The sequence below is a fragment of the Scyliorhinus torazame genome, chromosome 19, assembly GCF_047496885.1.
Source record: "Scyliorhinus torazame isolate Kashiwa2021f chromosome 19, sScyTor2.1, whole genome shotgun sequence".
Classification (NCBI taxonomy): domain Eukaryota; kingdom Metazoa; phylum Chordata; class Chondrichthyes; order Carcharhiniformes; family Scyliorhinidae; genus Scyliorhinus; species Scyliorhinus torazame.
This window is the reverse complement of record NC_092725.1, coordinates 85,558,836-85,572,023: the sequence shown is the minus strand read 5'-3', so window position 1 is coordinate 85,572,023 and position 13,188 is coordinate 85,558,836. Positions and strand designations below refer to the sequence as shown.

The 13,188-nt window shown below is 46.2% G+C and overlaps 1 protein-coding gene across 2 annotated transcripts in view; it reads left to right on the top strand.

Moving 5' to 3' along the window:
* The window catches only part of LOC140396273 (DENN domain-containing protein 2A-like), a 149,949-nt gene that overhangs the window by 12,200 nt on the left and 124,561 nt on the right, over nt 1–13,188 (top strand). The gene's annotated exons all lie outside the window — the stretch shown is intronic.

The following is a 13,188-nucleotide window of genomic DNA, read 5'->3' as shown; positions in this document are numbered from 1 at the left end:
GCTGCTGTTGAGCGGGGGCATAATACCGTCCGATGGCATCTCAGGGAAAATTAAAACGTCAGCAGCAGCAGCGACCCGTAGGGGAGTGGGGGGTGAGTGCTCCGTTGGGAGGGTGTGGGAAGACTGAGGTGCATGGGGTCATGCCTAGTCAATTGCTATTGTATATTCTCTTTTTGCATTTTGTTAATGTTCACTCTATTTTGTTGTGTTAGGATTATTACTATTTATTGTGAAAAACTTTGCAAAACTTTAATTAAAAAAATATTTTGAAAAAAAATCACGTATGATGCTCATGCCAAGGATCCACCTGCGCTGGCTCCAGACGATGTTGTTCACGTCCAGTTGCCTGAGGGAGGTTAGTCAGTCCCAGCTATTGTCATCAGGCAGGCTGCCCCCAGGCCCTTCGTTGTCCAAATGGCTTATGGCTCCATTCTACGGCGCAACAGGAGGGCGCTACAAAAAGTTCCCTGACCGCACTTCTCCGCATGTCATCATGCCTCCTCCGGACATCTTGCACCACGAGGCCACCGATCTGGCAGCGATCCCGCCTCTCCATGAGGCTACCGACATGGCAGCAATCCCGCCTGTCCAAGTACTGGCGTCCCCCCTACACCTCTGAGGCGATCGACAAGAATTTGTCGCCCGCCACAAAGACTGAATCTGTAGACTTAAATCTTGTAAATTTTGTTCAGTTTGCTCTGTATCTGCACGATAGACACCTTCCCATGTACATATGTTCATTCACTCACCACTTGTATATAATCATGCATGTATATATATCGCCACGTTCCAAAATTTACTTCAAAAAGGGGAGATGTCATAATGTCAAATCATGTATATAATGAGATGCAGACAGGCAGTGATTGACACACAGGATAACCAATGAACACACACGACACATAACAATCAATCATCAGACAGGACACCAACATTATAAAGCGCACAGGGCATTAAGACTCTCCCTCTCTCTACAGGACACAGCTACTGAGATAGTAAGGGTGCACAAGCCAGTAGGAGGTCATGAGTTAGATTGATAATATGTACAGCAACCATCTCCTGTGTCAGAAGCCTGTTTCGAGTTTCACTGCATCCAGTTGCAGTCAACGTTGAACCTACTTACTTAACACATCAGGTGTTACCTGCATGAGGTGGGACAAGGCAGAAGAAGAAGGCAGCTCACCATCTTCTCAAGAACAATTAGGGATGGGACGTTAATGTTGGCCTTCCCAGGAACGATCACATCCTATGAATTTAAAAAGGGGGAGACATTGTGGTGATAATGTCACTAGGATAGTAATCGGAGGCTGGATGGCAGTGGGTTCAAATCTCCCCATGACAGCTGGTGGAATTTGGTCAAATAAAACATCTGAAATTTGAAGCTAGGTCGCGATTCTTCCCAAAAGGTAAGTTCATTTGTGGCAGGTATTTCAGGGGGTTTCCCACCGGCTCTGCCAGCTAGTTCTCCTACTCCATGACAGTCACTTTTTTGGGCTCTGGGGAGTTTCTCACCAATTAGCCCACAGTTAGGGCTAAACTCTCCTTTCATGGGCATGCCCCCCCCCCTCCCCACATGGCCCCTGAGCCTTGACAGTGGCACCTGGGCAGCCTTGCACTAGCACCCAGGCAGTGCTCCTGCCAGCTTGCCAAGATGCCATCTGGTAAGGTATCCACTTTCTAGGGGGAGGGTCAGGGAGCCACTCTGTACTTAACCTGACCACCCAAGGGCCTCCAATGGCCCAGGAGACCCTTGGGTGCCATTACACCTGGTCCTGTGTGGACCGATGCTGAAAGGGTGTCATCTGCACCCTCCCTGGGAGACTGGTGGATCCCGGGTAAGTTCGTTGAATTTGGTTTAAAACTGGCTTTAGCACGCATCATTTGGTCACGCCCCTTGTGGATGTGTTTCTGACCATGGCGCCTCATGGGACTTGAGTGGATCCCGCGAGGCGTGATGGTTGCCTGGAAGCCCACGAGAGGCCTCCCTCGGCATTCACCAGTCACAACGCGCTCGAGCGAGAGCACAACGCGGCTGATGGATCACGCTATTGTCTCTGTAATGATACCTCTTAAAGTATTGTCATAAAAAAACACCTGGTTCACTAGTCCCCTCTTGGGGAAGAAAACCTGCCATCCTTACCACAATATTGTGCTTCACTCTTAACTGTCCTCTGAAATGGCCTAGCAAGCCACTCCGCTCCAGGGCAATTGGGGATGGCAACAAATATTGGTCTTGCCAGCGATGAAATGAGTGCTATCCATTGAGCCACAGGCAAGTAGTGCCTTAGTTCTGGTGTGTTATGGGATGCTGGTTGTCAGGAGTACATATTTGTGTGTGTCTCCTTGCTTGTATGTGTAGCACCTGGATACCCTTTGGGCACGGCCAGTTTGCAAAGTATAAATTCGGATTGCCAGGATTCTATCACCCTCTATAAGTAGACCAGTCGTATCTTTGGGAGCTGCTGTGTCTGATGATCAGTCTGGGAATGCCATTTCCAGGTCTTTGTTGCATCGGATTGGCTTGGCATTGATCCATCTTTCTACATCCCTATTAGTGAACATCATTCATGCATTCTCACAAGTGATCCACCGAGTGTGTTGATAACTGTACCTTTGCAAGTTGGGACAGTGTCCACAGTGGGCTCCATGGTTGGCTGAAAGTTCTGTTCTGTCACACTTACGCTCATGGACTGGATCTCTCCGAATTCCAGGTGTGGCATATGTTTTATCTGGTTTGGACTGGGATGTTGGGCAAGCAGGACCATATCTGATATGGGATAAGGGTGTTGGAACTTTGGGAAAATAGATTATGGAAGGTCAAACTTTGTTGCCAACAAAGAAAATTTTTTGGAGGAGTTGCAACTGAGTGGCGAAGGTGAAGTCAGAGCTGATGGCAAAACCATTTGGTTCAAACTGGATTTTGCTCCCGAAATACTGAGGCACTGGTAAGCTTGGGCCTATGTAACCGAAGTTATTCAATAATGCTCTCAAGAATACACTAGAATAGGAGCAGGAGTATACTTATGTGGCCTTCTGCTACCTTTCAAAAATCTGATGACACTTGCTTCCAGTTGAATGAAAACTCCATGAGCACATTCAGTTTTCCTTTTATTTATGTCCGTGGAAGGAAAGAAAGTTATTTCCCCTTTGCCCCACAAATCACGCTGTCTCTTTTCCCTTTCCTAAGGGAAATAGACCATTCACCTACACTAGGTTGAGATGGTGCTCATCTCAAAAATAGTCAGACCACAGCGAATGTAAGAAACAGAAGCAGGATTGAGCCTGCTCCACTATTTAATAATCGTGGTTAATATTCCACCTTTTTCATTTGTTCACGGGATGTGGGCATCCCTGGCTAGGCCAGCATTTATTACCCATGCGTAATTGTCCTTCAGAAGGTGGTGGTGAGCCGCCTTTTTGAACTGCTGCAGTCCATGGGTGGCATAGTAGCACAGTGGTTAGCACTGTTGCTTCACAGCTCCAGGGTCCCGGGTTCAGATCCCGACTTGGGGCATGACTGTGCGGAGTCTGCATGCTCTCCCCGTGGTCTGCGTGGGTTTCCTCCTGGTGTTCCGGTTTCTTCCACAAGTTCCGAAAGATGTGCTTGTTTGGTGAATTGGACTTTCTGAATTTTCCCTCCGTGTACCCGAACAGGCGTCGGGAGTGTGGTGACTAGGGGATTTTCATAGTAACTTCATTGCAGTGTTAATGTAAGCCTACTTGTGATACTAATAAAGATTATTAATATGTAGGTACACCTACAGTGCTGTTCGGAAGGGAGTTCCAGGCTTTTGACAGTGAAGGAACGGCAATATTGTTGCAAATCAAGATTGTGTGTGGCTTGGAGGACAACTTGCTGGTGGCATTTCCATGCATCTGCTGCCTTTGCCCTTTATAGTTGGTAGAGGTCATTCTGTATTTTTTCCACTTAGTTTTCACTGACCGCTGTCTCCAACAAGCACAGTTAAGGTTGTGAACTTGCCATATTTTTGTTGCAGGTAACATCCTGACAATACGAGTCACAGCATGTGGATCTTAATGCATTGCATCACCCTTTGCGAGATGGAAAGAAATTGATGTCTAAATTGCTAATGGCGGCTGAATCATTTCCATACCCAGGTTTTGATTCTTAGAATCCTGTCTTCTGTACAGGGCTGCTGCTTCTTTAACGGGATTGCTTACTGGCAGATTGTCTGATTTATGGCAGCTGGATTAGGGAGGAGTGCTGGGATCACTTAAAAGATTGATTTTAGTGAATTATAAATGAATGATCCAGGGCTAGCTGGAATAATGTCTAGCCTGTCCTTGAGGTGTTATTGGGATGGGGTTGTGAGTAGTGGACGGACTCCTATCCAGATGATACATCACTCGTCTATCTTGACAGCTGTTGCCATTCTTCAGCTTGCACGTTTGTTGAACACTACTGCATGTATTGGCATTGTTTGGAAGTGTGAGAGTCCAGAGCTTTGGACAGACTATCGAGAGTTGCACCAACACTTCCAATTAAGGCTGACACAGGGTAGAGGATTAAACAGGCTGCTTAGCTGTCCACTCTTGTGTTTAGGTCGACCTCTAAGGGAATCAGGGGGCACTAATATATAATTTTGATGAAGGATCAATACCCAAAAGGTTGAGGAACAGTGCATTGACATCACCAGTAAATTCTCAGGAGATTGCTGATTTGAAATTTTCCTACGAACTTAAATCTGACGGCTTGGTTTGGCTTTGACGATATGGTGACGATTCGAGGATGTGTTTCTCTGCCTGAAACGTGTGGGTGTGGTTAGAAGAAATTCTTACTGATAATTTCAATAGAAAATTCAACTTGAACCCAAACAAGAGAGTTCCATTTTGTAGTCATGCTGACTTTTCTTTCTGGAACCTTTTTTGGTTGGTACTATTGATGAGAGACCTGATAAGCTGCTGATCTCACTCTTCCCATTGGATGGTAGCAGGGGAGGGGGAAGTTAATAGGTGCAGGAAATGAGAGAAATATCTACTTTAAACATTCAGTAAGTGTTGCTCTTCTGGCCAGAATGTGCCCAACAGTAACAGCAGTGACGCAATGCAGTGGTGATGAGTGTGGAAACACTCCAAGCATAAAATTCTGGCTTTGATTTTCCAATTAATTTAAATCAGATTAGCTTTAGTCACAGAACCATAATCCTGACTGGCTTCAGCGACTGGGACCTAGAAACCACAATAATTACGTACCACAGGAGTTCAGAAAACCACACTTGGAGTTGTGCAATCTGTGCCAGAAATTTGTCAGCTTTTGGTCAGTTTCATAAGGATGAAGACTAATCGGTCTTGTCCTCTGTGCACTTGGAGCACCTACAAAATACGTATTACAGCAACAAGACAAGAGTGTCCAGTTTGACGAGCATGCTGCACTATGTAACTGTCAACTGAAAAGGTACAACTATGTAATGGGGATTCTGAAATTACTTTACAAAGCAGTCCCATGAAAGTTGCACACATTGGGTCAAAAATGTATACATTATGCCTGCCTGTCTCCATACATACAGACCTGTTGGTGTTTTTAACAGGATCGGCTTTTTCAGTACAACACAAGTAAGGATAATGTTTATAAAAGGATTGATATTCTGAGAATGGACTGTGTCAGGAAAAGAATTAGGACTTTGTGTTAATATATTGACATTCGGAAGTGGTTGCTGCATCAAAACCTTGAGGCATTTTTGAAAGCTGTGATGAGGTGCTATATACTCAAGTGCAAAGTACTTTTCATAAGTTCATAAGATATAGGAGCAGAATTAGGCCATGTGGCCCATCGAGTCTGCTCCACGATTCTATCATGGCTGATATGTTCCTCATCTGCGACCTACAATGTTACAGGCCAAGAGATTGATTGCGAAATCAGCCAGAGCACCTCCTCCCTAGAACACATGACCTAGGAGCAGGAGTGGGCAATTTAGCCTCCTGAGCCTAACACCCCCAATGTGATCATGGCTGATCCCATCCTGGCCTCAACTCCACCGTCCTGCCCGTTCTCCATAACCCTTCAACCCATTATAAAATTAAAAATCTGTTTAACTCCTCAAATTTACTCACTGTCCCTGCATCCATCACACTCTGAGTAGCGAATTCCACAGATTCACAGCCCTTTGGGAGAAGTAGTTTTTCCCTCCAATCTGTTTTAAATTTGCTACCTCATTATTGAAGATTTTGACCTCTCGTTTTAGAATGGCCCACAAGAGGAAGCATCAGCTCTACGTCTACTTTATCCATACCTTTTAGCATCTTCTATACCTCAATTAGATCTCCCCTCATTCTTCTAAACTCTGGAGAGTATAGGCCTAAACTATTCAATCCCTCCTCATGCAACAAACCCCTCATCTCTGGAATCAATCTAGTGAACCTCCTCTGAGCTGCCTCCCAATCCCACTACATCTTTTCTCAAATAAGGGGGTCAAAACTGTGCACAATACTCCAGGTGCGGTCTTATCCATGCTGTGTATAGTTGCAACAACACCTCTTTACCTTTATACTCAATTCCTTTTGCTATAAATGCCAACATTCCATTTGCTTTCCCTATTGTCTGCTTCACCTGCATGCTCGTTTTCTGTGACTCATGCATGAGGACATCCAGATCCCTCGGCATCGGAGCACCCGAAGTCTCTCCCCATTTAGATAATAAGTTGCCCTTCCATATTTTCGACCAAAATGCACAACCTCACACTTATCCATGTTAAACTCCAACTGCCACATTTTGGCCCACTCTCCTCACCTATCTATATCCATTTGTCAGGTTCTTATTTCCACTTTGCAACTTACTGTCCCACCTATTTTTGTGTCATCTGCAAATTTGGCCATAGAACCTTCTATCCCTATATCCAAGTCATTAATATAGATTTTAAATAGCTTTGTAAAACCATGCTGACTCTGATGGATGGTGCTACGGCTTTCCAAATGGCCTGATGTTCTGACCTTGATAATTGATTCTAACAATTTTCCAACAACAGATGTTAAACTGACTGGTCGAAAATTTCCCACATTCTGCCTCCCTCCCTTTTTGAATAAGGGCGCTACGTTAGCATTTTTCCAATCCACTGGAACCTTTTCTGTGTCCACGGAATTTTGGAATATCATAACCAATGGATCCACTCACTATCTCTGCTGCCACTTCCTTTAACACCATAGGATGTAGGCCATCAGACCCTTGGGACTTGTCTGCCCTCAATCCTAAGAGTTTGTTGAGTACCATTTCCCTATTGATGCTGATTGTTGCAAGTTCCACCCTTTCTATTACCTCTGAATCGCCTGTTCCTATAGGAATGGTACTAGTGTCCTCCACCTTGAAAACTGAGGCAAAGTATTGATTTTGCATCTCTGCCATTTCTGTGTCCCCACTATTAACTCACCAGTTTCATCTTCCAAGGGGTCAACATTCACCTTATTGACTCCCTTCCCTTTTATGTACCTGTAGAAGCTTTTGCTATCTTTTTTGATTTTCTGTGCTAGTTTTTTTCCGTAAATTACTGTAGCTTTTTATTACTTTTTTAGTATCACTTTGTTTATGTTTGAAAGTTTCCCAATCTTCCAGTCTGCACTGGCCTTTGCAATATAATATAACTTAGTTTTTTGTCTTTATAATGTCCTTGTTTAGCCACGGATTGTTTTACCCCTCTTCCCATCTTTCTTCCTCTCGGGGATATATTTCAGTTGTGAGGAATTAAGTATCTCCTTAAACATCTGCCACTGCTCATTAGTTGTCCTACCATTTAGCCTCCCTGCCCAGTCTATAGGGGCCAAATCTGTCCTCAAGCCTATGTAATTACCTTTGTTTAATTCCAGAACACGAATGTGGGACTCCACTTTCTCCCCCCCAAACTGAATCTTGAATTCTACTATACTATGATCACTACTCCCTAATGGATCCTTAACTATGAGGTCATTCATTAATCCCTTCTCATTACAGAATACCAAATCGAGAGTAGCCTCCTCCCTGGTTGGTTCCCCAACATACTGTTCCAGAAAACAATCTATAATGCATTCAATGAACTCTGCCTCCAGGCTACCCTTGCCAATTTGATTCCTCCAGTCTATGTGCATATTAAAATCACCCAATATTATTGCCCCACCTTTCTTGCAAGCCCCCAGTATTTCCTGGTTTATACTGTGCCCCACTGTAGAACTACTGTTTGGGCCCTATAGATTACTCCTACCAAGGACTTCTTCCCTTTGTTATTTCTTATTTCTACCCAGACTGATTCAACATCGAGGCAGCACGGTAGCACAGTGGTTAGCACAGTTGCTTCACAGCTACAGGGTCCCCGGTTCGATTCCCAGATTGTCTGTGCGGAGTTTGCACTTTCTCCCCGTGTCTGCATTGGTTTCCTCCAGGTGCTCCGGTTTCCTCCCAGTCCAAAGATGTGAAGGTTGGGTGGATTGGCAATACTAAATTGCCCTTAGTGTCCAAAAAGGTTAGGTGGAGTTACTGGGTTACTTGGGGATAGGGTGGAGGTCTGGGCTTAAGTAGGGTGCTCTTTCCAAGGGCTGGTGCAGACTCGATGGGCCGAATGGCCTCCTTCTGCACTGTAAATTCTATGATCTGGATCTCCAGTGCTTATGTCATTTCTCATTACAGCACTGATCCCACCACACCAGCAGGGCAATGCCATCTTTCCAAAATACTACGCACCCTTGGGTATTCAATTCCAAGACCTGGGGTGAAATTCTCCCGAAACGGCGCGATGTCCGCCGACTGGCGCCCAAAACGGCGCCAATCAGACGGGCATCGCGCCGCCCCAAAGGTGCGGAATGCTCCGCATCTTTGGGGGCCGAGCCCCAACATTGAGGGGCTAGGCCGACGCCGGAGGAATTTTCGCCCCGCCAGCTGGCGGAAATGGCCTTTGTTGCCCCGCCAGCTGGCGTGGAATTGACATCCCCGGGCAGCGCATGCGCGGGAGCGTCAGCGGCCGCTGACAGTTTCCCACGCATGCGCAGTGGAGGGAGTCTCTTCCGCCTCCGCCATGGTGGAGACCGTGGCGGAGGTGGAAGGGAAAGAGTGCCCCCATGGCACAGGCCCGCCCGCGGATCGGTGGGCCTCGATCGCGGGCCAGGCCACCGTGGGGGCACCCCCCCGGGGCCAGATCGGCCCGCGCCCCCCCAGGACCCTGGAGCCCGCCCACACCGCCTTGTCCCGCCGTTCAAAAGGTGGTTTAATCCACGTCGGCGGGACAGGCAATTTATCGGCGGGACTTCGGCCCATCCGGCCCGGAGAATCGGTGCGGCCCGATTCCCGCCCCCGACGAATATCCGGTGCCGGAGACTTCGGCAACCGGCGGGGGCGGGATTCACGGCAGCCCCCGGCGATTCTCCAACCCGGCGGGGGGTCGGCGAATCTCGCCCCTGGTCTCCCTGTAACCACGTTTCAGTAATCCCACCAAATCATAACCTTTTGTTTCTATTTGTGCCATTAGCTCATTAGATTTGTTACGAAAGCTTCTTTCATTTAGATGCAGAGCTTTTACATTTGTTTGAATGTTAGATTTCCCTACTCTTCTATAATTCCTTGGTGCATAAAGACAGTCACCTGTTCTGTCCCTCACTTTTATTTTCTGGTAACCATCCACCACATTGCTAACCTGCCCTCTTATCTCCTCCTTTAAATTAAGTTTTCCACTTTTCCCTACAACTGAATTTGGGTCTGCCGTAGGTATCTTTCAGCAGTCTGAATGTTTTACTTACTACCCTTTACTGTTTTGCACAATAGCATAGTCCAGGGATGTAACAATGATGTCTCTTTGTGATCTGAACCAGATATTCATCTCTTTCACCTGTGTACTTTCTTCAACCTCTCTGAAAGTTGGACTGAGCAAATACCCGATGAGGCAAGGCTCAACACGTATGGGCTTAGGAAACACGTCAGCTGAACGGAGACAGGAATGGCCAGATTCAGCAGCTATATGTTTTCCATCTCTGCTTTGTGGAGCCATAATGCTTCCCTGGCCTGTCAAGATGCTTTGCCAGCCTCTTGAGCAAACCTGCCCATGATTGGCTGACGCACCCACTGCCCTCTCCCAGCCCCTTGAACTGCGCCTTCCCACTCTGACCGCTAATCTACTTGCTTGGCAGTGATCGTTCCCAACAGACCCTGGCTGTGACCAATCACATGCTTTCCTGCTGAGCAGCTGGCCAGATTCTCAATCTGGAGAGAGATGGAGTTAAATCATTCTAATGAGCACCTGCTATTAAATTCCACATTTCCCAACTGCTGTCAGGCGTCCTTGCTCCCAACCTCCTCCTCCATAAGCAATGTGGTCCATAACTCTTTGTGCTTATTGATTATCACATCTCTCTATCCTCCCAAAGGAGGTGCGTCTGCCAACAATTTAGAAGGAAATTAAGCCCATCAAGGAGTCAAATGAAAGCGATTTTGGTTGGCCCTTTGGCCGATGGGCCAATCATCGAATTTATAATGCAGAAGGAGGACATTCGGCCCATCAAGTCTGCACCGGCCCTTGGAAAGTGCACCCCACTTAAGCCCATGTCTCCACCCTGTGCCCATTTGGATACTAAGGGGCAATTTAGCATGGCCAATCCACCTAACCTGCACATCTTTGGACTGTGGGAGGAAACCGGAGCAGCCTGAGGAAACCCACGCAGACACTGCGAGAAAGTGCAAACTCCACACAGAGTCACCTGAGGCCAGAATTGAACCTGGGTCCCTGGAGCTGTGAGGCAGCAGTGCCAACCACTGTGCCACCGTGCCGCCCTTCACATTTTTTATGAAACCTGCCTTCATACTTTTTGCTTCCACCTTAATCCAGGGTGGAATGAAATGTCCAGGGTGAAACATGACAAGGAACGATATCGGGGGGCTGAGGTTTTTAGTTCTGCTGTCAGGTGCTTGAATGTGCTGCATTGTCACCGTTTGCTGCATTTCCTTTCATCTCATTTAATACGTACAGGTCTGCAGTCCCCTGAGGCATCTCCGTAGCCGTTGCTCCCCTTCAGGGAGCTAGTTGTGCCCACCTGCACCCACACTTTTCTTGGTGTCGGCCGGGCAATGCTGAGATTTTCTCAGTACGTGTTTCACATTGGCTGCCCGTTAATTGGCCAGCCAGCGTAATGTTTGGGGGCCGAGCACGACTGGAAGCACATTTCACGTCTGCTTCTGGGTCCACCAATTGCATAATCCCCCCGAGCAAAAGATTCAGGCCCTTGAGTACTTTTTAAATTTTTGAAACTTTTAATTTTAAGTTGCTCTGAAAGTTGTTTTGAAAGTTTGTTCTACCTAGAGATATTTAAAAAATCTTTACCTTCGGTTTTTGCACTCTCTATTGTTTTAACGTGCTTTCACAGAAACTGTGTGCTGTGCTTTGCCATTCCCAAGACGCTGGAATGTTTAACTTACCAATCTGTGTTTCCCCCACCTGGTGAAGTCTACCTCCTTCCTTAATCTTTAGTAAGATGTTTAACAGGCTTTGGCATTCCTCCAGCTCCATGTATTCCGAGACATTTCAGATCCTTGGGAGGTCTCTGAGGTCACAACTTTGCTGTTGACCAGACGCCCAAAGGCAGCCCTTCGAATTTTTTTTTAACTGCAAGCAAAAATACGTGTTTAACAACTTTTCACAATGACAGTAACCTCGAAGCGGCATTGCGCGGTTCCCATCTTACAAATGTTAAACTGATTTCCTGCCAGCGAGTGTGCGTTTATTCCACCTTTGGGACTGCGAAAGGTGCAGCAGCTTGTTGTATTCCAAAGAGAATGAAGGGTCAATTTGCTGTGAGCCTGCTACCAACAATAGGATTGTGCATTTATTTATTTATTTAATTTGGATTTAATTCCTTTTTCAAGGTTACAAAGTCAATGCGCAGTGTGGACGGGGCAAACCCTTAATCCATCTCCTTGGCTGCTCCTAAAACCAATTCAAATTTGAATCCAGTCCATGGTCCCCACAAGAGAGACCTATTCAATCCAAGCTTCATGATCATTGTTTCACCCCTGCCAGGTAAGTATTCAAACACAAATAAATTTTAAGACCAGTGGTCTTTGAGGGTAGCACAGTAGAACAGGATCTCAGGTTCGGTTCCCGGCTTGAGTCACTGTCTGTCCGGAGTCTGCACGTTCTCCCCGTGTCTGCGTGGGTTTCCTCCGGGTGCTCCGGTTTCCTCTCACAGTCCAAAGATGTGCACGTTAGGTGGGTTGGCCATGCTAAATTGCCCTTGGTGTCCAAAAAGGTTGGGTGGGGTTACTGGGCTACAGGGATAGAGTGATGGTGTGGGCTTGGGTTAGGGTGCTCTTTCCAAGGGTCAGTGCAGACTCGATGGGCCTGCTGGCCCCCTTCTGCACTGTAATTTCTATGAAACCTGCACATCTGAATCTGGAAAATCGTGCCATTTGGGGAATGGGAAGTTGTTTAATGCATTGGATGAATCTCTAAATCTGCACAAAGATCTAAGGTTTTTATCTTACTTATTTTCCATGTGACTTGGAAATGCTTGAGCGACAGTGCAAAGAGAGCTTTGACCTATGTAGAGGGGAACGGCTATGGGTAATGCTAACTATCTTTGCTCTGCATCTTTAACCTGTGTACTACTGAATTTAGAAATACTTGAGGGGCAGTATAAACTGATCGTTGCTCTCTATTTAATCTGGGAGTGCTTAATATTGACACGGGATGCCAAGAGTAGGAGATTGTTTCATTTTGCATCAATATCCACCATTGGTGAATCCACTCTTTCAACACCTATAAAACCTGAATCTCAGGAGCTGTCGGCCTTTCCCTGCACCATCAGACAAAATCTCCCTTCCATGTAAGACTGAATGACCGATGAAGCTAATAAGATGAATCTGAATGTGTGGGTGGAAGTTAAATAATTTAACTGCTTCAAATGAGTTCTCCTCTCCCAGATACAAGATTCATTTAGTGCAATAGAATGCAGCGAGCTCCATAAAAGAACTTCAGAAGTGGACTATGACTGAGTCATGTGTTTAGCTATTCACAATATATAGAATGATGTCCTGTTCATTCCTGTACTGTGTTCGTACATCCACTCCTCCCTGTTTGGCCCAGTGCCAGATCGGGGGTGAAGATGGGGAAATGGAAGGGAGAACAGACAAATCATTTTAAAGCTGTTGGGAGTTGATCAATGGTACTTATGTAAAATCTAGCTTGTACAACCTTGAAAATGGCACAAAATACATGGCTATAGAATGTA